The 24,959-nt window shown below is 39.5% G+C and overlaps 1 long non-coding RNA gene across 1 annotated transcript in view; it reads right to left on the bottom strand.

Annotated features, from left to right (window-relative positions):
* Window positions 1-22,984, bottom strand: part of LOC141129891 (uncharacterized) — a 63,175-nt gene extending 40,191 nt beyond the window's left edge. Inside the window, exon 1 of the long non-coding RNA XR_012241897.1 lies at window positions 22,799-22,984. This is a non-coding gene — a long non-coding RNA (uncharacterized lncRNA). The remainder of the gene's footprint in view (window positions 1-22,798) is intronic.
* Between the last annotated feature and the right edge of the window lie 1,975 nt (window positions 22,985-24,959).

The raw sequence follows: 24,959 nt of genomic DNA, 5'->3' as shown, positions 1-24,959 counted from the left end.
ACTACAACCAATGCAATAAAGCTTTTAAGCATGTAACTGAAATTCATCTAATAAGAATCAGTACATTTGGTTTTTTAATCAACTCTTAAATGAAAACTATGGCTATACTAATTACATTTCCTCAAAGCCACAAATCAGATTCAAGCTTTTAGATTTCAGTTCTCAAAGTGAAGAGCATTTTTGAATTCAACTGGTTGCTATCAAGAAACTATCAAGACATTTTCATGGTTATGTAGTGTTACATTTAGGCATTTTCTATTTTATTGAATTTCCTTTAAACAGGAAGCTCAGCAGGCTGATAACCTGGTCGGGCACAAACAAGCAGAGTCAAGGTTAAGCAGACTAACTTGAGACAATTTGCTGAAAAAAAAAATGTTGTTTACAAACCTCCAAAGCTAAAGCTGAAATGTGCTAACACAACCAAATGAGGCAGAAGAGTTATACGCCTCCCCATTCTCTTGTCTGTTTACAGAGTTCAATAACTAAAGCTCTAATGCACACACACACAAACCAAACAACCATATGAGAAAGAAGAATTATTCATCTCCCCTGCCTCCTCATTATTGTTTACAGAGATTAATAGCTAAAGATGAAATGTGCACACATAACCAACGAGGCAAAAAAAAACATATTTATCTCATGTTCCTCCTGTCTGTTGTTTGCAGAGCTTAATAGTTAAAGAGCTTAATAACTAAAGTTAAAATTTAAAGAGAAAAATCCCCATGTCTTCCTAAAAGGATGGCTATGGGAATGGGCATTCTTTAAGTGTTAAAAATACACCAGATGACATCCATAAAATATAGATAAAAAGTTTTTTTGCCTCTATTGTACACATTTACATTTTTTTCAAATCAAAATATACAATCAATTAAATCACAACTACAAATATATGGCAAGTAATATCTTTATACCAACAAGTAGAAACAATGAAGGACACATGGATCGATCTCTTTGGCCTCAGAGCTTCCTCAGGATCCACTTTTTTTTTTATAAACTTTTGTAGCCCAGGTTTTTTTCTAGTATCTTTTTGGTGAACATAACATCTATGATGGTTTCATATCATATTCTTATCTAGTACATCTGTCATTGCCATTGTTGCACTTTTTGGCTTATCGAATTCTTCTGTAAGTATTTTATGAGTGACTACTTCTTTTGTCTTGCCACATGTCCCCCAGTATTTTGACCCCGGCTGTGCCTTAGGATCAGTTTGGTCATCCCCTTCCCCTTTCCTCTCCTGATTTTTTTTTTTTTTCTTTCCCTCTCAGCAACTTCATAGATGCATTTAATTTATGACTTTTTCTATATATTTTTTCTGCTTGTCGTACAATTTATTGTTGTCATTGTAATATTTGATTTATTGTAATAGCTTATTGTTTGTATCACTTATTAGCTACAAAAGTTTATGAACATTGTTTTTAAAGAAAAATCCCTGTTCCAATAGCCTCCCAGTTGGGGAGACATGGGGATTCTTCCCTTTTGACCTATTAGTTTTTGGGGATTGTGCCAGAATTTAAAACAAGTTCTCCCACTCAAATACTTAAAGTTACAATTTACAGAAGCAAACTAATGATCAGAGGCATTACCAATCTCTCTGCTCTGCAGGCCTCCAAGCACACTTTCACTTAAAAAGAAATAGTCTGAAATAAAACAGCTTATTGTGTGCATTCTCTTTAAGAACCCATAATACTTTGTAAATACTTTTGTGAATACAGTATCATATGTGAACCCAAAATGAAAATATATTTGTAAAATAAACCTTGCACAAAAAAAAGTAAGAGTAAACAAAAATAAAACACCAGTTTAAGAATGTACAAGAAAGTTTTGGTTCTGATTAATGGTGAAACACCCTATTAGATAGGCACCACATCCCTGAAAGTAAGTAAGTGAGAGTAAATGGCAAAGAAAATGAAGGGATTTTAACGGTGCATACAGACTAGACAAAGAAGGTTATAAAAGACTAATTTTTAATTTAACAATTAAAGTTAAAATCACATAGTTTGTACATGGTTCACAAATATTGCGATATTGATACAATTACAGTGGTCAGACAAGATATGAATGTATATTTATTTCAGAAGATGATATGGTTGCATACTAGCCCGACATGTTTCGCTGTGTCGCTTTTTCAAGGGATATGCAAACTGAAAGGTAATATCATCCAACACTCTTATAATTTCTAAAAAGATAGAAAATCACAAAATAAATAACATACATTATAATCAAGAAAATGAAAATGAAAAAATATCATTTTCAACAGAAACAAGCGCAGTGTCCTCTCTGAAATAGCACAAATAGAGTGCTTACCCCTGTGTGACCCCCAGCTCGGTCAGTCCCCACATGAACCATCCACTAACACTGGAAAAACTGACTTGGCCATATAGTGCAGTCACAGGGGACAGAAAGGTAAAACTGTGGATGGGGCGAAGAATACAATGTATCAAAGACAGGCTATTTAATAATATGAAGGGTAAATATATATCTAAATTTGTATAAACAAAGTAAGATAAATAATTATGGAAACATGCAAAAGGCAGATAGTTAGCTCACAGAAGGCTATGGGTACTTTCTCTATATTATTTAGACAAAGCCTGTGGAAGGGTGGCGGTCTTCAACACACCTGTTGGTGGTGGTTGCAGGGGATTGTTTAAAATGCTAATGAATAAAATAAAATTTATATATATGTATGTGAGAGTAAGGATATTGAAAAAGGGGTTAGAGAGGAAATTAAAACTATATTGAAAATGACAGCATTTAGGGAAATAAAGGGCATAATAGAATGTAACCTGGGAGAAATAAAATAGTTGGAATCAAAGTATAGATCATCCAATAGAAATAACTGGATGGTAATGGGAACTTAGTCTCAAAAGGTTTGTATGGTAAACGAATCAGCAGGTTAAATGCTCTTTTTTTCCTCTTTTCTCTAAGTGAAGAAAATAGTTTGATACTATATGACAAGTGAATAAACTAAAATTAGGAATGGGAAGCTTGATTTAGAGCAGTGTGTGGTATAACTGACACTGCTAGGGACGAGTTCCACCCTCTGGCTCTGGCATCGATATCGCAATATTTGTACAAACTATGTGATTTTAACTTTAATTGTTAAATTAAAAATTAGTCTTTTATAACCTTCTTTGACTAGTCTGTATGCACCGTTAAAATCCCTTCATTTTCTTTGCCATTTACTACCAGTTTAAGAATATTTACTCAGGTAAAAGATAAATTTGACCCAAAGCCATTATATTTTCCTTTTAGGTTTTAAATAACATCATAGCCTACCACAGCCATTTTTCGCTCTTGGTAAAAATATAAATATAATACAATATAAAATTTGTGCTATACTTTTCCGTGCATCCACTGTCAGCTGGGTCACAATCCAATACAGACATTGGGAACCCAAACAATGGTGTCATTTGTACACTGTATACATTATGGAAAGCATTTTTTAAAATGAGAAAACCACAAAAAATGTAAACTAAACTGACAGTATATTTACATTATGTCAGCTGTGCATTTTGAATTTCTTTTATTGCATTTAAGGTAATCGTGAGCTGCAGAAGAGCCCCTGATCAAGTTAAATTTGTTCCCAGGAAGTGCAGGTTTTTAATTAGAGCATAGGATGAATGATGGACAGTGTCAGGGTTGCAGTTGAAGCACATAGTGTGTATTGACTTGTTTATTTTCTTTGACAGAGAGATAGAACTCATTTTCTGAAAAAAAAGAAAACCCTAAACGTTGTGGAATATTATTAATTGCATGCCCATTGCATATTTATCTCTGGATTTTGTAGATGTTTCTAATGTGTGTGTGTGTGTGTGTGTGTGTGTGTGTGTGTGTGTATGCTTGCAAACACTCACTCTCTTTTTACAAATTTTATGCAGTGTCTAATGGATTTTCCTTTTCTTATACAAAAGAACAAGATGCTCCGAAACATTGATGATTTCACAGACAGAGTTGAAAAATGTCAGCAGTTTGTATTGACAAGTGAGGCTTTCCAGCAGTTCTCCTCATTAATCCTCAGCAAATCCGTAAGTACACCAAGCTGTTTATAAAATGCACAAACAAGAAAGAAATTTTTCTGAAAAAGCCTTAAAACATGCACAGAATCTCAATACTGCTGTTACACTCACACTGTAGATGCATTTTCATATATTCTACGGTAGTTTCTTTAAAGCAATCCCTTAGGTATGCTTGTATGGATTAAAATTTTCAGTGAAAAACTAAATTTCATGGTAAATATAGCAATTATTCAGTTTAAATAGCAAAGATGAAAAAGACACATATCCATTGAGTTCAAACTTCCTCAAAAATCAAAACTCACAGTTGATTCAAAGAAAGGCCAAAAAAAGAAAAAAAAAAACCCTTATAAAATGTGAGCCAACTTGCTCCAGGGAAATATTTCATTTTTTATCCCAACAGACAATCAACTAACTGCCTTGATCAAGATTCCATAATGTTACAGTCATAAACCAGTACATTAGTAATTCAATCGTATGAGTAGCTGTTTATGTTTTGGGCATAAAAAGAATGTATCCAGCTATAGAACCTTCTCCTGATGAAAACTATTCTGCATTTTCCCTATTTTTATTGTAAATAACCCTTTCTATATGCAGAGGATAAACCTCATTTCCACCTGTCTCAAAAGGTTCCCTTGTATCTTTTGTATTAACCTTAAAGGTAAAAGCTTTCCACTCTTTACTATATGCACCATTTATATGCTTATATAAGGTCTCTTCTTAGTTACTTCTCAGGTTAGATAGATAAATATCGTAGCTGAGATCCTGTTTTTCCCTTAATTTATGTACCCTTTTCTGCACTTATTCTGGTTTATGATATTCACTTTGTGAACTGGTGTCCAAAACTGAACACATTTTTCAAAACGAGGTCTTACTAATACATTGTGTAGGGGCAAGATTATGGTTCCCATTTATAAAGCATTTATAAAGCAGCGCTATGGCCAAACAATGGCCATACCACTGCTTTTCTATTCAGGTACTTTCACACTGGGGCCCATTAGCGGTAAAGCGCAGCTAGTTTTAGCAGCGCTTTACAGTTGTTTTAGTGGCGCTTTTCGGCTGCTATTGGGGTGCTTTTAACCCCTGCTAGCGGCTGAAGGAATGGTTAAAAGCGCCCCTGTTGCTGCGCTGCCGAATCGATTTGCAGACGCTTCGGCAGTGATTTGGGAGCAGTGTATACGCCGCTCCCCAACTGCCCCAAAGATGCTGCTTGCAGGACTTCTTTTTCTGTCCCGCAAGAGCACCAGTGTGAAAGATCGAGGCATGAGAGGAGCTTTACAGGTGCTAGTTTTAGCGCTAAAACGCCTGAAAAGTGCCTCAATGTGAAAGGGGTCTTAGAAGCTACACTGGCACATTTGCAAAGCACTAATCTGTTTTTTTAATGTGACTTGCACTTTGCATGTTTCTGGACTCTTGGAGCAAGTAAAGCCCCATTCAATCTAATGTGATAATGCAGAGGATGTGCTAAGTGAAATCATAGGCTTCACACTGCAGCCTGCATTTGTTAAAATAAAACTAAAATGTAGAGTTGAATGCCTCTTTAAATATTAGGAAGTGTCTTGATCCCTCTAGAAGCTGCAGATTGGCATTGCATGATGGTATCTTGTATATTGTAGGAAAACAATTTACCTGTAACTACTGTATGTTACCTGGGTGCCATAGAAAATCATTAAAGGGCCCACTGGACATCTGACTCCTATTTGAAAATAAAGTTAGTGCTAAAACCTCTGTTGCTACATTACAATAACAATCCAACAAACAAACAGTTTTCATTGGAGTCAAATGATACACATTTGTTTTATTCAGTTTTTGCTACACACATGTATATGTAGGCATCTGCTACCCTCTACTGTTAGCTGATAATAAAACATTGATATGTATAATTTTGTATTTGCACTTCCTCTTCCTGTCTCTGGATTTATACCCCAGAAGGAGGAAGTGTTGAAAGAGAGAGAGAGAGAGAGAGAGAGAGAGAGAAGCTGACACCACATATCGATAAACAGGAGCGGAGCTGCATTACTGAAATACTTTATTTTATCCAGACCAGGAGCAGAGACTATTAGGTCATTGTTCCTGTATTCTGGCTGTTTAACTTTAGCTGCTCATAACTTCTTGATCCTAGCAACAGAAAAGTCTCTGTCCTATTGTTATTTTCTAAGCAAGAGTGGCATTTAAATGTAATGTTGCATGGCTGTAATCAGCCTGAGCTGAAATAGAGAATTATGTATTAGTTTTACTAAACTCTCCTTTATTTTTGCATTAAAATAACAAACATGTTATACTTACCTGCTCTGTGCACTGGTTTTGCACAGAGCAGCCCAGATCCTCCTCTTCTCAGGTCCCACACTGCCACTTCTGGCCCCTCCCTCTTGCTGGGTGCCCCCACAGTACCCTCACACATGGAGCCGTGGCTCAGCCCCACCCCTTTCATCTCCTAATTGGCTTACTGGGTGTGGTTGACAGCAGCGGGAGCCAATGGCTCCCACTGCTGCCAAAAGCCAATCGGGAGTGTGAGTCCCCGGAGAGCCTAGGTTCTCGTGGACATCGCTGGTTTGAAAGGGGGCTCAGGTAAGTATTAGGGGGGCTAGAGGGGGCTTTTGCATATAGAAGGTTTTTTACCTGCATGCACAGAATGCATGCAGGTAAAAAACCTTGTGCCTTTACAACCACTTTAATTTATTTTCCCCTACGCTGGTTTGCTCTAGCCTGCTGCTGAGGTGTGTCCCTGGCAATAGCAAGGAGATTTAATAATGCTGGGTTATGAATAATTATTGTATGTCCCCCTGGCCAATCACTGCGAAGGGTATTGCTAGTGGTGCAGGCTGGTAGGTGATATACTGTATATATATATATATATATAGATAGATAGATATAGATATGGATATATATCTCCCCCCCTTCTCCTGGGCTACCCTGCCTGGATGTTTCGTCCTCCTAGGTTGGCTGTTTAGGGAAACACACATGTGCTTGTAAAACAAGGCCTGAGTCAGGGCCTAGGCTCACATTGTCACACTATCCAGCTGGAGGAAGTTTTCCGGCAGGAGTAAGCCAATCCTGGGAAGAAGCACCAGGGAAGAACATTAGCTGGAGGTACCCAAAAGCTGGAATTTGCTTGGCCCTTACAGTAAGTCTGGTGTCTCACCCAGGGTGTCTACTGCTACTTTTACTCTCCAGCCAGGAGTTCGAGCTCACAGGGTATTTGAAGATTTCCCCTCTACACTTGTTCTGATGACAACTCAAAATTGTTTGCCTGACTTTCAGTCCCAGTTGCAGTGGTCGGTCATGGGACAAGTAGAGAGAATCTCCCTAGTGGGGTTCTTATACTTAAAACCTAACAAAAAATGTTTTGGCTTAAGATACACTTTAGTAATGGCAAAACAGTTCTGGCACAATGAAAAATTTGCAGGTAACATGCATATTTAATTGCATTATAATTGTAACATATATAATTCTCTGTCTTTTTGTGAGCTGAGAAATAATTGTCAAAATCTAGATTGTACTTTTGCATTTGCTCATAACTTGAGGAGTTTGGGATTAGAGTAGAGCTGGTTGCTATGCTTTCTGGCCTGGTAAAAAAAAAATCAAGTACCCAGAAGAATTCCATATATACAGTAAATAGAGAGATGTTAAAATGTATCTCAAGGCATAGTTAAAAAACAAAACAAAAACAAATGCAGTTCATATATGCAATGCATGCACATTTCCCCATGTTTTATCTACAGTATCTTTAAAGACCCTGCAAGAACAGAAATATACCTGTTATTCTGCCAGTGATGCATCTAAATCCAAAAGCATAAATCTAATATTTCTAATATTTTCCTTTTTTCCTTTCATTTTGGATAGCTTAAGGGAGGGTTATAACCCCCCGACAGGCAGTTTTTTTGCTACCTGTGTCCTAGTGGGGAGTTTGGCTTTCATTAAGTCAAGTCCAGATTGTTGTTCCTCATAGAGTGGAACCACGATAGTACACAATTATTTTTTACTGACCAGATCACCAGGTGAAAATAAAGAGAAAAAGTGAACTAATGCCGCCAACATTTTTTATAGATTGATAAGCTGCAATATATTAATTTTAGCATGTGGGTTTAAATATGCTTTAAGCCCTATTGTGAGCTGACAACACACATTTTTGTGGACAGAGTCTTGTCAGCCTTCTTAGCTTCTTTTGCTAAACTACTCACTTAGGCCTACTGGCAGAACATAACATAAAACGTAATATTTCCTTAGTCCAAAATAAGAACTGGGAGGGCTTTTAACCCTTTCGATGCCAGGCCCTGTGCTCCATTTTGTACACTCAGGTGGCCAGACCCCCCAAACCATATATTTTCTGAAAGCACATGACCAGTAGAATAAAAATAAGGTGCAAAATGGTGAAAATTGAATGTATGCAAAAATGTTATTATACAAATTTCTCTAAATACCTGAAGGTTTTCATTTTTCCCTTACATCTTTTAGAATTTGTGAAAGCACCCCAAAACCTTATCTTTTCTGAAAGCATATGACCTCTAGAAAAAAAAGAAGGTGCTACTGATTTTTTAGAACCCACGGTATTTGCGCAAATGTTTATCAAACCAATATATTAGCACAAAATTACCAGGGCTTGGCTTAGCCCTTCCTTCTCTGAGCTGGCCGCTCAGCTGTTGGCTAATTGCCAGCTCCTATCTCTTCACAGTGACTCACCTGTTAATGATTTCCTGCTTGTCAGTACTGCTTACTTAAGCTGTCCAGCCCAGGGGATCTCTGCCTTCACCTTGGTCAACATCACAGTGACTTTCTCCTGCGCTCCTGTTAAAGACTTGCTTGGCTGACATTCCTTCTGGCTCCAGATCCTGCTTGCTGTTCCACTACGCCAATTCCTGGCTTCCTGACTTTCTGGCTTGTCTGACTATCCGTTACGATTACCAAACTTTGGTTATGTTTTGACTACGTTTGTTCTATTTACTTTTATTTTTAAACAAGTGTGATTTAACTGTACTTCTGTCTCAGTCTGATTCATGGTTTTTGACAAAAATACACTAAAACCATTATTTGTAGATAAAAACACAGCTAATTTTACAAAATTCCTGCTAAATCCCTACTAAATATAAAAGCTTAACCTGTATGGAGTTAATAAATAACAAATATTTGTTAATTTTAAATTGTACTTTTTTGCAAAATGGTGAAAATTGAACGTACCCAAAAATTTCTCCCAAAATCTGGAAGTTTTCATTTTTCACTTACAGATTTCAGAATTTGTAAAAGACCCCCAAAACCATACATTTTCTGAAAGCACATGGCCAGTAGAATAGAAAGAAGGTGCTACTGATTTTTAAGGCAGCACAATATTTGTTTATCAAAACAATATTTTCGCTAAAAATACACTAAGATCATTACTAGTGCACATAAACACAACGTAACTTACAAAATTCCTGCTAAATTGCTACTAAAGCATTGTTCACATGTGGCATACTAAAGTGTATGTCCATGGGGGGCCATGTTTACCCGCACAGGGATGCACAGGTGTTCCATGCATCCCCATATAAGCAGTCTCATTTCTGTCTATTGGGATGCAATGGCTGCACAGGCATAGCTGCTGTTCCCAATCTGACATCCGTCTGGGTGTGGGTACATGACCCCAAATGCACACCATGTGAGCTCAGGGACATGCATGCAGACCTACATGGATGGAAAATTGGGAGTAACGGCTCTGTTCGTGCAGTTGCTACATCCCAAATGACATCAATGAGACTGCCTGCACAGGGATGCACGCATTACAGGCCTCCTCTGACTACTGGCAGTGGCATCCAGGACACTGTGCATTACAGGCCATCCCTCAGACCTGAGACCATATCCAGCACTGTGGAGCATTACAGGCCTCCTCTGACCACCGGCATCCAAGGCACTGTGCATTACAGGCCATCCAAGTCAGACCAGCTGAGACCAGACCACCACCCAGCACTGTGTGCAGCATTACAGGCTTTCTCAGACCACTGTCCAGAGAACACTCTGCAGCATTACAGGCCTACCCAGATCACTGTCCAGAGCATTGTGCATTACAGGCTTCCTCCTCACTGTCTACTTCCAGACCTCACTGAGGCAAGTCGAACTCAGACTGATTCGCTCCTCCTATTTTTCTATCCCCACTGCTGCCCAAAGTATACAGGAAATGTCGGCATCTGTGACTAGTAGAAAGAGAAGATCTATGGATGTATTTTACATTTGATCTTAAAGACAAGAACCTCTCCAAACCATGTGAAGCAACACTCGCTGGTAAAATTACAACAAACTTGAAGCGTCATTTGCGGGCAACTCATTCTAAAATTCATACAAAGCACAGCACTTACCTCCACTTTTGTTGGGATTCTTGGGAACAGTCTTATGTACATTGCAGTGATTTTTTAAACAAATTTTCTTGTAGTCAGATTTCATACCCTTTGTTGTTCTGAAGTAATAGCTGTTTGTCTGTCTATGTTGTGTACTTTAGACACTGAATTTTAATGGGAGTGATTTGATTTCATAATATCTATCAGCTGCTGCTTTCCCTCGAATTGAAGTATCTCACCAAAATATATGTAGAAGGGGCTGGTTCACTGTCAATTTTTGCACGGCACAGGGAGCCTAAAGGCCTAAGGCCTGCCCTGAGAAGGGCCATACATGTAGTATATTATAGAGAGACAACTTGACTGTGTGGGATGAGAGAAAACATTAAATCAGAATAACTTGAATTTTTCCCCTTAATTCAAGCCCACAAATACAGAAAGCCTCAAATGATGGGCCAAATCAAGCCAGTGCACCACAACAAACTATTTTAACTGCTCTTTTAGGTGCTTCAAAATACAAAATGGCCAGGGAGGAGGCCATAGCAAGATGGCGCACCGGATTACCAGTCAGAACGATTGAAGATGAGGACTTTGTTAGCATGATGGAGACAGTAGATAGGAAGCTGACTGTTCCACAGAAAACTAAAATAAGCTATCTGACAAACAGTAAGAAGATGAAAAACAAAAATTCAAAAAAAGACTGGCTGCTGCTCAGAGAGTATCTATTTGCGCTGTTTTGTGGACCAAAAAAAGAATCTCAGATTCATTCCTTGCTATAATTGCAAGCTACTTTTGTGTTGAACAACACAAACCTGAACACATATTGTTGGCCCTTGAACAAGTAGCCCACCCACACACTGCACAGTCAATCAAATCATGTGTGGACAAATGCTTGCAAGAATGGGACATACCAAAGATCCTTACAATGATAACAGACAACTGGAGTAATATGGTAGCATCATTTAAACAAACCGCAGCAGCAGAAGCAGCAGAACTACCCAGTGAGGAAGACTCCCCCATGACGGAAAGCAACTCTGAGTCCGAAATTGATGATCTGCGGTGAGCTATTTTTATTATTGTTTTACATGATGACACCGTTGACACCAGTCATTTATCACATGGATATGAGATGATTGATATGGGTGCGCTATCTGCTCTACCCTATGGATGCATTTTTATTATTTTTCCATTTTATTTGTAGTCTTGTGTAAAAGTATCCCCATAAGCTGTTAAGTGTTAAATAATTTTTGGCTGCGTTCCACTTGTTAGGTACCAACAGATCGACATGGAACAGACACCATCTGTGGTGCATACCTTGCAACCTGTGGTCCACATGGTGCAGAAGAAGGCAAGTGTGAAGAGAATACTGGATAACGCAAGATCAATAGTGAACCTCTTCCGCAAGTCTTGCAACACAGAAGATATTGGAGCATTGTGGCCTTACTCTTTTAAATGACTGCCCCACACGCTGGTCAAGTACATTTAACATGATCGCAAGCCTCCTCAAACTGAAAAAGTCAGTCTGCCAAATTGCAAACAACATGGGATGGGACAGCTTGCTCCACATCATTGCATGACCTACTGCCGCCTTTTGCAGAACATACTAAAACCCTCCAGAGTGCCACCATGTCCCTGTCCCTAGCTGTCTCTGCCCTCTTTGATCTGCTCAGCCACCTTCAGGACTTTAAACAGAACACTAGCTACCAAGACCTTGCCACAATTGCACAGAAAATGAAAGTGAGTGTGAACCAGCGTTTTGCTTCATTCTTAGATCCAACTGATGAAATGTTCTCGCACTTGCAGCACCTGCTTGTTTTGTCAACCCTACTGTCTGTGAAACCCTTGTTGATGTGGCAGAAGAGGATATTCAGGAACTGCTTAAAAAGGCAGAGGTGTATGCTGTAAGAAAATCCACATTGCCATACACACAACATGAGGAATTGTCTGAAGAAGATGATGTGGAACTATCGCAGGAAGTGGAAGGAGCACCACCACCGGTATCCAAATCTAAGTAGGCAGTCTTTCGGTTTATTTCTAAATGCAGCAGAAGATTCAGGCAGAGGATCTCCCCAAACAGCATAGAGCAGCAGATCAGAAAATATAACGAAGAGCTGGTTGCCACCATCAGTGAGGACACCGCAACAGATTTTTGGCTGTCAAAGAGTGACGCTTTTTATCACCAGCTAAAACCTTTCGCATTAGACATGCTGGCTATGCCAGCTTCTCAAGCCTTTGCAGAGAGGGTATTCAGTGACACAAGTGACCTCTCTAGAGGCCGGCCGAATAGAGCAAGGGTCATGTTGGCACAAAGTGCTTTCTGTAAAATAGATCAAAACAAATAGAAGTGTTTTATTCTCCAGGTATTTATATTTCAAACACAAAAAGCATACCTAATGCTTGTGGCTTGTGCTTATTGTGATAGGAAGAATCAATAGTTCAACAACAGTTTTAAGGGTCGGTTCACACATGGGCAACACGACTTTAGCGCGACTTTGTACCGCGACTTCAACGCGGCTTCAGCGCGACTTTAGCGCGACTTCAGCGCGACTTCGGCAAATTACGAGGCGACTTGAAGTCGCCTCCATGACAGGCGACTTCGCCTGTGGCCAATCACCTCTCTGGGAGGGAGGGGGGAGGGAGGGGGGAGGGAGGGGTTTTCTCTGCAAAGTCGCTTGAGAGATCCGACTTGCAGGCGACTTACATTGAGTTGAATGGGTACAAGTCGCCTACAAGTCGGATAGAAGTAGTACAGGAACCTTTTCTGAAGTCGGAGCGACTTCAGTAGTGTCAATTAAGACGCTCCCATTGCCTACCATGATAATCTAAATGCAAAGCGACTTGGGGCGACTTGGGGCGACTTGAGGGCGTACAAGTCGGATCCCAAGTCGCCCCAGTGTGAACCGACCCTAATTGTCAATTAAATTCATAGGAAAAATGCACAGGCTGAGGCTACAAATGCCATTAGTATGTGGAACAATAATAACCACCAGTTTTTATCAACTCCTCTCTCTCTCCCTTAGCATTGACAAATTTGACAATAGAGGTAAATATCACACTAATAAAAAAGAAAAATAGATCAGTACCGGTCAAAAAGGGCAGCCTTACATTGGGGTCCTGCCCCAGTAGTCTTTTTAGTGTAATATTTGCCTCTATTGTCATTGCAAATGCTGAGCGAGAGAGGAGAGGAGTTGATAAAAGGTGGTGACTGTTATAATCTACACACTAATGGCATTATTGTAGACTGTGCACTTTTTCTTTGAATGTATCTGAGAATTAGAACTGTTGAAATAATAAACTGACAATAAACTGATTATTATTGTAGAAATAAGCATTACCCTCAAGTATTGGTTTATTATGCTGTGCCTTTCCCAGACTGGCAGTGGCAGTGCCAGTGCAGTGTGCTGTCTGTGTGTGCTGTGCTTGGCCTTGTACATGTACAGCTGTGGACAAAAGTTTTGAGAATGACACCAATATTAATTTTCTCAAAGTCTGCTGCTTCAGTGTTTTTAGATCTTTTTGTCAGATGTTACTATGGTATACGGAAGTATAATTACAAGCATTTCGTAAGTGTGAAAGGCTTTTATTGACAATTTCATTAAGTTTATGCAAAGAGTCAATATTTGCAGTGTTGACTTGAGTTGACCCTTCTTTTTCAAGACTTCTGCAATTCGCTCTGGCATGTTGTCATTGTCAATCAACTTCTGCGCCACATCCTGATTCCTGATTGCATAATCAATGCTTGGAGTTTTTCAGAATTTGTGGGGGTTTTTTTTGTTCACTCACCCGCCTCTTGAGGATTGAACACAAGCTCTCAATGGGATTAAGGTCTGGGGAGTTTCCTGGCCATGGACCCAAAAACGGTTTTACTTAAATAAAGACATTATCTAATGACTAAATCTGTGTCTGTAGTGCATGTTCAAACCTTAATACCATAAATAATAACATATTTGATTTTTCACTTCAACAGTAGTATATAATGAGTTTGGAAATTGTAGAGAAATGCTTAAAGAAGGCATTACAATATAACTACACCCATCAGATTTTAGGGACTAAAATGATTTTAGTTGACTAAAATGTACTGGAGATTTAACCGACTAAATAAGACTAAAACTAAAACACTTGCAGAAAACTAAAATGGGACCAAAACTAAAATGCCATTTTAGTCCTAAGACTAAAACTAAATCAAAATTTTCTGCCAAAATTAACACTGGAGCTCGGAACTAGAAGTAGACTAGGGAAACATCAGGAAGAGCCAACAGAAGCAGCAGATTGTCTGTGTGTATCACATGGATGAGAACCACTCTGGTCAGCAAGCAAGTGTTATAGGCCCACAAGATGGCCATGATAATGTCATGTGACATAAATGGGCATGATTCCGTGTTTTGGGGTGTGGCCCCTTTTTCAAACCGCAGTTGCCACCTGCTGGTGCCTGTGAAAAATATGCCTTGAAATACTATCAAACAGTCCTTAAAATGATCAGTCCTTAAAGATAAAAAATGAAGATTAGTCAATGAAGGGGCAACATAATATTAAACAGTGGCTGCCAGCTGAAGAGAGAAGAAGAAAAATCCAAAAGTAGAAAAGAGCAGTGCCATCTGAGTGCAGTATTTGAGTAAATCTATTTAAGTCACAAGGTAAACAACTCACATGGTTAAACATGCATATCATACAGCCTGATAAGTCTAAGTTTTTAATATTTGAATTGGATTATTCTCATATAAGCCAACACGTTCCCAATATAGGGTATTTTTTTGCCAATATGAATTAATTCGCTAGTATGCTTTTAGGCTGTAAAGAACTTTGCAGAAACATGGGGGGGGGGGGGTCAAATTAATTTTCACATGTTAAATAAATGAAAGTTCAATAGTTTACTTTCTGTACAATACATTCCAGATGTATCTTATTGTGGAAACAAATGGTAATCACCCCAACTTATAGCTAGCCTTTGTAGCAATGAGCACATGAAAGGGTGACACATGTCAAAAAACAAACAAAAATTCCCAGCTCACTTACCAGCCAGACTGCAACAAACCAAATTGAACCTGTCTAACAGTTTGTGTTAAAAACAAGGTGTTTAGTTTGCACACATTTGCAAATATATGCGAAGCTGCAGCAGCCGAGTCACAGCATCCCAGTGTACTGCAGTCCTAACTCTATAATTCTGAGTGTCTCTAAAGTTGGAGCACATATAAAATAATGCATATATTAAGGGCAGGTATGCTTGGAGGGAGCCCACCCCTCCTTAAAGGTATAGGAATGCATTGGACTCCCAGCAAAAGCACAATGGCAGCGAAGGTATTTAGTGCATCCCCTCAACAATTCACCAACAGTACAAACAAATGGCAACCACCTCAACCTATAACTAGCCTTTGCAGCAAGGAGCACATGGAAGGGTGACACATTTCAAAAAACAAACAAAAATTCCCAGCTCACTTACCAGCTAGACTGCAACAAACCGAACTGACCCCGTCTAACAGTTCACGTTAAAAATAAGGAGTTTAATTTGTACACATATGCAAATTTATGCATAAGCTGCAGCAACCACCTCATGGCACCCCAGTGTACCTTATTGTGGTCATGTAGAGATTTTGTAATGAATGACGAGGCTACCAGCACAGGTTTGATCAACAGTTTATGCTTTACATGTAACCTCAACAGATGGAATAAGTATTTTGGCAAGGTGGCTTAACCACTGGTCTGGATTCTCACAAATATGAACTGTAGGCTGGATACTGCACTAGACAATTTATTTCCTTTTTACTCCAATCTGAAACATGGAATTAAAGATATTTCTTTTCTGGAAATCAATCAAACTATGAAAAATCATCAACAAATCAAAAATTATATGTAAAGTATGCTAATAATGTTGGCCTGATCAGTGGTGGAGCTTTTCACATTTTGGGGATGTATATATGGCACACAATTTCACAATGATTATGAAGAACGTAATATGCAGTGCCAAATACACCAGTGATCAGGGGCAGATCCCCCTGTGGGCCCAGAGTATGTGGTCAAAAAATTATGTTAAAAGTACCGGGGGGGCTGTTGTTTGTAGCCATAGCTGGATGGGTGGACAGACTTGTGAGTGTACAAAAACCAGGGCCACAGAAGCACTAGAACTTACCCCAAACCTCCAAACCACACCAAGTGCTGACCAGCTTTAATTCTGAAGTTCTGATCCTTCAGTCTTCCACATAGAAAAATCAAAGATCAGTGCTGAAAGTGTTTGTGCCAAATGCTGGTCCCACACTAAACATTTGGTGCCAAATCCAACTTCTGCTTTAAACAAAATATAATGATAATGTTATTTTTAACGTTCAGATTGGCCTGTGCCAATGTGATCATTACTGGGAATTGTTCATCCAGTCTAGGTCTCATGTTGGGGTAGGTCAGAGAGCTTAAAAGAACACTCTGCCTCTTGCTGCCAGGCTCAGTCCATTTCCAGCTTCTTCTTTCAACCGTCACCTAAGGGTTGCTTGTAAAAGAACCCTGGGCTGTAAAAGCATAGTATGTATATTTATTAACTTTTTGGCAGTGTGTAGCAAGAGGAGCAGGTTTTTTCCAGCTGGGTCTGGCACATTTCAATTACAGCTATGCTCCCTTCACTGTTTATTTAACAGGCCTTAATGTGTTACTATGAAAGACTCCAGCATGTGCATTGTTATTTTTTTATTATTAAATAATTGATTCTATACTCTTTATTAGATTTTCTGCTAGAGAAGAAACAAATACAATCACATGCTGAATTATTTAATATTTGTTACCTTATTTTCAATTTTATAAAATGTCATAAACACAGACATATCAATTTAACATAGTACTTACGTAGTGATTTTTGTCTAATTTGCTCTCTAGACATCCAGAACCATTGATTTCTCTGTACGAATCACTAAATGTTTGCTTTTTCAACAATATTCCAAATTACCACTAACAAATGGCGAAGAACAATAAATAAATTTGGAGCATTACCAAACCTTGTTTTTTTGTAAAGATATTAAAAATCAACTTGAAGGCAGAGTTCTTGGATAATGTCCAACATAAAAGTACATTTTGTTTGCTCAGCATACCCAAGTGTTAATATAGTAAAAACTGCAATTTCAAAAAAAGGAGAACAAGTGGAGCATGGAGACTGCAAGATTGTGCCCAGAGATTTATTAACAACTTTGTTGTTTCAGAATATTCTTTTATGCTATGAAGTTATTTATTTGAAAACAGAAGGTCTGTTTGTCTATTTCTTTCCATACAAAATAGGTATTTATCAGAGATTGGTTTTAAACTAGGTAGACAAAATTGAAGTGTACATCCTTTCACTTCTCATAAACAAACCGTTTTCCTTGCAAGGAAATGTTCTAATCTGTGCTCTAGCAGAAAAACTATTTTTCATCATCAATCTGTACTAAACATTATTTCAAACACACCTATCTTTTCATCCCAACAATGATTCTGCTGAATGCATTATTACTAATGTCTATTGTGAAAGTTGTCTGGGAAACATTCACGCTCCATCAGCACTGATGTAAGTACTAGCCACAGGGTCATTGTTCACAAATTTCTAAGACGACTATTGGCTTAAAAATATTTTCAGTCCCATAAAGCCTTGGAGGTGTCAAGTCTTCGGCAATATGGAATGATACAAGAGTTTTTGTAAAAGTCATACAACATTTATAGCAAAATGGAAGTGATATCTTGTAAACAAAGGGTCATGGTTTGCTGTCCTGACCTTTTTGGCCCAGGAACAATTGCACTTACCCTTTCTGCACCCATTACACTTACTCCCTAGCTCCTTGGTGCACAGCCTGGGGGCCACATCCAACCCTACCTGACTTATTGCACAGCCCTCTGGACACTATGCAGACAGTAGTTTTTCCTACCTAGATGCTTACTCCTATGAAGTAAAACAATTCTTAAAACAGGGTCCTAGTAGTTAAAGCTGAAAACCTTTTTTTTTTTTAATTCTGTTTTGTAAAAAAAGAGTTACCTTCATTAGTGGTAATCATAGGTCCTGCTTGCTGCTGCTGTGTAGTGTAAAAATGATAGCTTCACTGATGTTAGATACCAGTGTCAGTCCTCTTCTTCTGGCTCTCTGACTAAGAGGTGCTACTCTTGTACAATGTAGGGATTGTGTCTTGTAGCCGCCCCTCCTCTCTCCTTGTCCATTCACAAAAAAACTAATAATCCATTTACAGAAGAGTTCTGTGATTGAACAAGGTGAGAGGAGGGGCAAGTAAATTGCAAATCTCCCCTTGTTCAGTCACATAGATCCTTGCAATCTGTGAACAAAATGCAAGGCTTTTAGTAAATGGAGGAGGGTAAAGGTGGACATAGATATATGCCCACACATTTGTGTTTAATTCTGATGTCTCTTGATGTAAACCTTTTTATGTGTCAAGCTTTATTGAAAGCAATAAAGAGCTTACAACAATAGATTACCTGAAGTGTTCTGAAAACAAAGTATCAATATGATAATAAAAAGAAATCTCGGTATGCACTGTATGTACTTGGGAAGTTCTTTGCTTACTGATAGTTTGTGTAGGGTCACAACTTGAACTAAGGTACTAGTGCCTGCTTTTGTCAGCTAATACTGTATGAACAAACACTTGTCCTGTAGCTTTGCTGATATTTACAGCCATATAGGATTTTTGGAAATCCAAAGATCTGCCATTACATGTTACCTGAACATGGTGCTTGAGGCTCCTTTTTTAATATGTTTAACCTCTAAGGCTGATTTCACACCTTTCTGTGTATGTTGTTATACTTTTTTAGTGAATTATCAACTATCATGTGGTTCTTTTGCTCACTCTGTCATCAATAGGCCATATAAAGCATGTTTAGGCATCACAACAGACATGTATGTTAAATCATTCCACAGATTTAAACTAGCATCTTTCAAAACAATGGCCAAATGGCCCTAATGTTTTTGTTTTTTTATAACTTGCAATAAATGAAGCTCAAACCATACACAAAGCAGAGGCCGAAAAGGGGCAGCATTTTGTCCCGATCACAACACCATCTGCCTGGAGTTTGCATGTTCTCCCTGTGCCTGTGTGGGTTTCCTCCGGGTACTCCAGTTTCCTCCCACACTCTAAAGACATGCTGGTAAGTTAATTGGCTTCTGTCTAAATTGGCCCTAGTATATGTATGAATGTGTGTTAGGGACCTTAGGTTGTAAGCTCCTTGAGGGTAGGGATGGATGTGAATGTACAATGTATCTGTAAAGCGCTGCGTAAATTGACAGCGCTATGTAAGTACCCAAAATAAATAATCTCACTCCTCCTAGTGATACATAGTTACAGCTCCAGTGAGAAGACCCCAATTCTGGGATCCTCAAGCTATGGCCCTCCAGCTGTTGCGGAATTACACATCCCATGAGGCAATGAAAAACTCTGACATTCACAGACATGATTAGGCATGATTGGAATTGTAGTTCCTAAACAACTGGAGGGCCATAGTTTGAAGACCCCTGCCCTAAGTGGATGGATGGAGCCTGGATGGCCTTGGAGGGGCTCTGACCTGTGTTGTCTAATAAATGCACTATTTGTCAGCTTTGGAGTTGGTTAGTGCAGTATTTTTTCAGTCACAAGTGGTGGTCTTCTTTTCCCTCTGGATGGTGGAAGTCACACTGGGACAAGCAAGATTCTAATCAGGGCTTTTCTTTTCTCTCCCACTTTCTTTATACTGATGGACTTTTAACAGAGTAATGTTTTTACCTTTTATGCATTAAGGCGCTGCATTTTGTTATATTGAACATTTTTGAGGGATTTATATACAAATAATTCACTATCCTTGCCGTTTCCCCTGTCCCGGGGCACCAGGCAGGGTTTCCCACTATCCCCTGGATTATTTGCGCTAGCCATGGAACCTATGGCAGCTCGTATTAGATCCGCCCCTTCAGTAAAGGGAATCCAAGTCGGTGTAATAACAGATAAAATATCCTTATATGCCGATGATACCCTCCTCTTTCTTCAAGACATCTCCTCCCTCCCACCAGCGCTTCAAGTAATAGATGAATTCAGCTAATTTTCGGGCATCAAGGTTAATTGGGGGAAATCACTCCTTTTTTCATTAAATGTGTTAGGTCGCCACCCACCAACAGGCACCCCCCTAAATTGGACATCTGAATTCAAATACCTAGGAGTAAGGGTGGGGACTCCGTTGTCCTCATACTATGAGTTGAACCTCCAACCATTACTTAAAAACTTCTCACAGAAATGTATAGCCTGGAAGACCCTCCATCTATCACCAGTGGGTAGGGTAAACTTAGTTAAGATGATTTATCTCCCCAAATTCTTTTACCTTTTTCGAAATGCCCCTCTGATCCCCCCAGCTTCATTCTTCGCCAAAATAAAAAGTATAATATCTTCCTTTGTTTGGAATGGAAGGCCCCCAGGACTAGCGATTACATCCCTTCAGTTGCCCATCACCCAGGGAGGCCTGTCCCTACCAGATTTTCAGATCTACTTCTGGGCGGCCGTCCTGGTGAGATGGTGGTTTTCCTAACCACAGGACAACCCAGCAGTGACCTTGGAAGCAGCCATAATGGGCTCATACTCCTCCCTCAGCAACATGGTATTCAGGGGGACGAGATCTCACCCTGGCTGATGTGCACAACCATCAATGTATGGAATAAAGCTAGGACACGCTTAGGTTCCCCTGAGACGTTCTCTCCCCACATTGCTCTCTGGGGCAATCCCAACCTATCACAGATGAATACTGTTCCAGACCCCCAGGTTTGGGCAAGGAAGGGTATAGTCAAATTGAAGCATATAGTTAGGGGGGGTAAACTGAGATCCTTTTCTGATCTCAAAAGTGCCTACTCACTACTGGGGTGGATGTTGTTTCGATACTACCAGCTTCGACATGTGTATAGGAAACAGTTCCCAGTGCAGCTCATACTGAAATCAGACTCTGTGGAGGGACTACTTACTGCCAAGAGCATAGATAAACTCTTCTCCTCTCTGTACTTCCACTTGTCCATAGCTCCTTTGAAGAAACTTGAAAAAACCCTAGAAAAGTGGAAATTAGACATCCCAGATCTGTCAGAGGAGGAATGGGAGACATGTGTATCTTCCTTTGTCACTAACATGATCTCGGCCAGAGACCGATTTATGCAGGTCAAGTTCCTCCACAGAGCCTACTATACTCCAAAGCGGTTAACAATTATGAATTCTAACACCCCGGTGGCCTGCCCTAGATGTGATCAGAGCTCCGCCTCCTTCTTTCATATGACATGGTCATGCCCCCGCCTCGGAGACTATTGGTCAGAGATAGCTGACACCCTTACCCGGGTCACCTCCCTGTAGCTGGAAACAGACCCCAAAATGATGCTGCTAAATGTTTTTGACCCCAGGGTAAGGTGAAAATACACTATACTATTCCTGAGTTATGCTACTTTTCATGCCCGCAGAGAGATATTCCTACATTGGAAGGACACTACACCTCCCAGGGTGTCCTCATGGCGCCTAACACTGAACTCGGTGATGCCATTGTATAAGCTTACCTATGCCAACCGAAACTGCCCTGGCAAATTTGACAAGATATGGTCAGGATGGATAGATGCCTGGGGCACAGAACTGGTGGAAAATCACTAAGATATTGTTGCTAGACCTGCCCTGCAATAGTGTACCACTGCTATGATCTCCTGATTGTCTAATTATTGTTTGAGCTTTGTGAACTTAGCAAAGTAGATGAGGTCCCTCCTTTGCTCCCCTCCCTCCTCCTCCTACCCCCCCTCCTCTTCCCCTCCCATCCCATTCCCCTCCCTTTTTTATTTTCCGCGTATTCTGCCTTCCCCTGCCCCCCCCCTACCCCAGGACCTCCTTATTTAGTATTGCTGGAATCTACTACCTCCGAACCAATATCCTAATGTGATGTAACTTAACAGCTCTGCGCATCTTTCTCCTGCTTAAGGGTGCAGCCCATTCGTTCTGTGTCATTTCATGTAACAGTTTTCTGTGAACAACTGTGTATATGCATCACTTGTATTGTAAAAATCAATAAACATTTTCTTCTTGTTAAAAAAAAGAAATTCACCACAATAATCTGGGTGTCAGGGAGTCATTTGATGTATATGGGATGGTAAATACCACAGAAAGAGACATGGATCACTGGTCCTGGTGAGAATGTAAATGGGAAATATCCTTGTTTGATAATTTCGCTCGTATTTTTCCCTTTAAAAATAATCGATGTGTTATGTCAAACGTCCATTAATGACATGTTATTCACATCTAGACAAAATTGCCTGGCATATCATACATGTTAAAGTACACATAGGTGGAATAACAATTTACTTGGTTAACCGACCCGTTTTCTCATCCAAAGGATTTGTTCACGCTCACTGGAAAGGTGACACAACCACGTAAAGCAATATAAAAACTGACTTACTCTTCAAAAAAATTTACAGCACATCACTGCGTTTGATAAATTATCCTTACTCAGTGTCAAGAAAAAAAATAAAACCAGTCATGAGAAACAAAATGAAAATCTTACCACATTTTAGGGTCTACCGTCTAATAGTCCTGCCTGCCCTTTTGAGAGCGCCTTAGCAGATTGCTGCTTTGGTACCATATGTAATACTTCTATTTTCAGTTCGCGCTGTACAAAAGAAACTGATTCAAAGGGCTGAGGAATAACACAGAATGAATTGAGATGGAAAAGGCCCAAGATGTTCCCTGAGTACAAATGAGCATCTGTGCACGAAAAAAAAAGAAAATAACTGCAAAGATTTTTTTTTTCTTTTATTTTCCAGGAAGTGTCATGATGAGAAAAATGATACAGATAAAGCTTGAGCAGAGATGCTGGTAAAGAATGTCCTGTCTGAACCGTTGTAGTGTTAGCCTGGGGACATTTTTAATTAGGATGAGATTGCAGTTCTTTTTTCAGGCAACTCCAGACGACATGCTGACTTTGAAAGCACAGGCCGTGCCGGTGCAGGTCCTCGCAAAGGTTGGGGGGGGGGGATTGGGGGGGGGGGGGTGCCTGTATACTTGAAAAATTGCTAAAATATTCAAAAGCAGAAGCTTAGCGCAGCTTGGCAATTACAAAACATAATGCTGGGGCAGAGGAACTGTGGCTGCAAATCACCCAAAAAAAAATTGAATACACAACACTCTTGTTAGATATTGTACAATTTAATTCTGAAATAGAAATTGTACACAAAGAAGAGTTATACGAAAGGCCCTCTTAAAGACTGAATCTGATTAATTACCCAGTCTAAGCATAATTAGGCAAAACGCAAATAAATACACACTTAGAAATATGCGTAGGGGGATAAGGAAACTATTCATCCACAAAATTGTAAAACATAAAAAAGGAAGCTAACAGCTGAGCTGAGTAAAGATGATTTATTAACAAACATTTTGTACTAATGTTAATGCAACATTGTTTAGTGAAAATTGGGATAATTAGGGTGGATTGGTGAGTCCATATGGCATTTAAGAAGTGCCAGTCTGCCTAAAAATGTTATATTAAAGCATATCTATGGTCAAAATGTAAAATCATATATTCATTTCCCCATTGTAGCCTACTCCTACTAAGCTGAATGATTTTGAACTGTGTAAACTTAAGTGTGGGGATGAAGATCCCCACACATTTACTTCCTTGAATTTTTTGACATGTGTTTAATACATAGATCCCAACTGCCCCTGAGTTTGAGGACCTGTCCCCCATTCGGAATAAAGTCCCTCTGTCCTTCTTTCCTCCTCATTCGTCCCTGATTTTGGTCTGATCTATATGGTTGTTTATAAAATGCACTACTACTTCTTTCAATAAATTTTTATTGTTTCAGAAAGAGAATACACAGAACAGAAACAAGGGTAGGACCAATCATCCCGCCAAGACCAACATGGCCAAAAATCAGTAATCTAACAATTGTAGGAAAAGATGGGATTCAATTCAATCACATAAAGAAAACATATATATTCCTTCGCAACTAGCATGAAATACAATTGCTAATGGCCATTTAGCCTTTGAGACTATAGAGAAAGAATCTGGCTTGAGAGTCCTGGGGAGCATTCCAGCCACCCCTAATGGGAGCACACTGTGGCTGAAGCTCCTACCCCTCCTTGCTCGGGGCCAAATTAAACCCGTATACATTCTCATAAGCTATACCAAGGCATATATCACACAGTATATGAATAGGTGGTAAGGGGAACACCTTATGTTAACTAACAACAATCCCACCTGTGTGGACAGGACATGGCGATTATTGTTAAGTGCCCCATTCTCAGAGATGAATGGGTTCGCGAAGGTGTGGGCCTAAGCCCATCCTCCTCGGAGAGATGAGAGGAAAGAAGAAAAGTAAAGAAAGGAAGAAAAAGAGAAAGAGAAGAAAGAAACCGACTAGGGAAGAGCTGGTGGGAGAGAGGTAGAGTTGGAGTCGGAAAGTAACTTGACCTTAATGAAGGTGGCCCATGGATCCCAAACCTGTTCGAATTTCTCCGTGCGGTCCAGGAGTACGCTTGCTATCTTCTCTTGTGTCATAATCCAGGAAATGTTTCTCTTTGCCAATAGTGCTGATACAGTTGGCTTTTTCAAGGATTTGGCCAGAGTTATCAAAAAAAAAGGGAGGGGAGGAGAAATGGAATTGGAAACCAATTCCAACCAAAAGCAATTAATCAAGGAGGAACAGGCAGTTTAGCAAAAATCTATT

Source organism: Aquarana catesbeiana, linkage group LG02 (assembly GCF_042186555.1).
Source record: "Aquarana catesbeiana isolate 2022-GZ linkage group LG02, ASM4218655v1, whole genome shotgun sequence".
NCBI lineage: Eukaryota > Metazoa > Chordata > Amphibia > Anura > Ranidae > Aquarana > Aquarana catesbeiana.
This window is presented reverse-complemented; position numbering and strand designations above follow the sequence as displayed.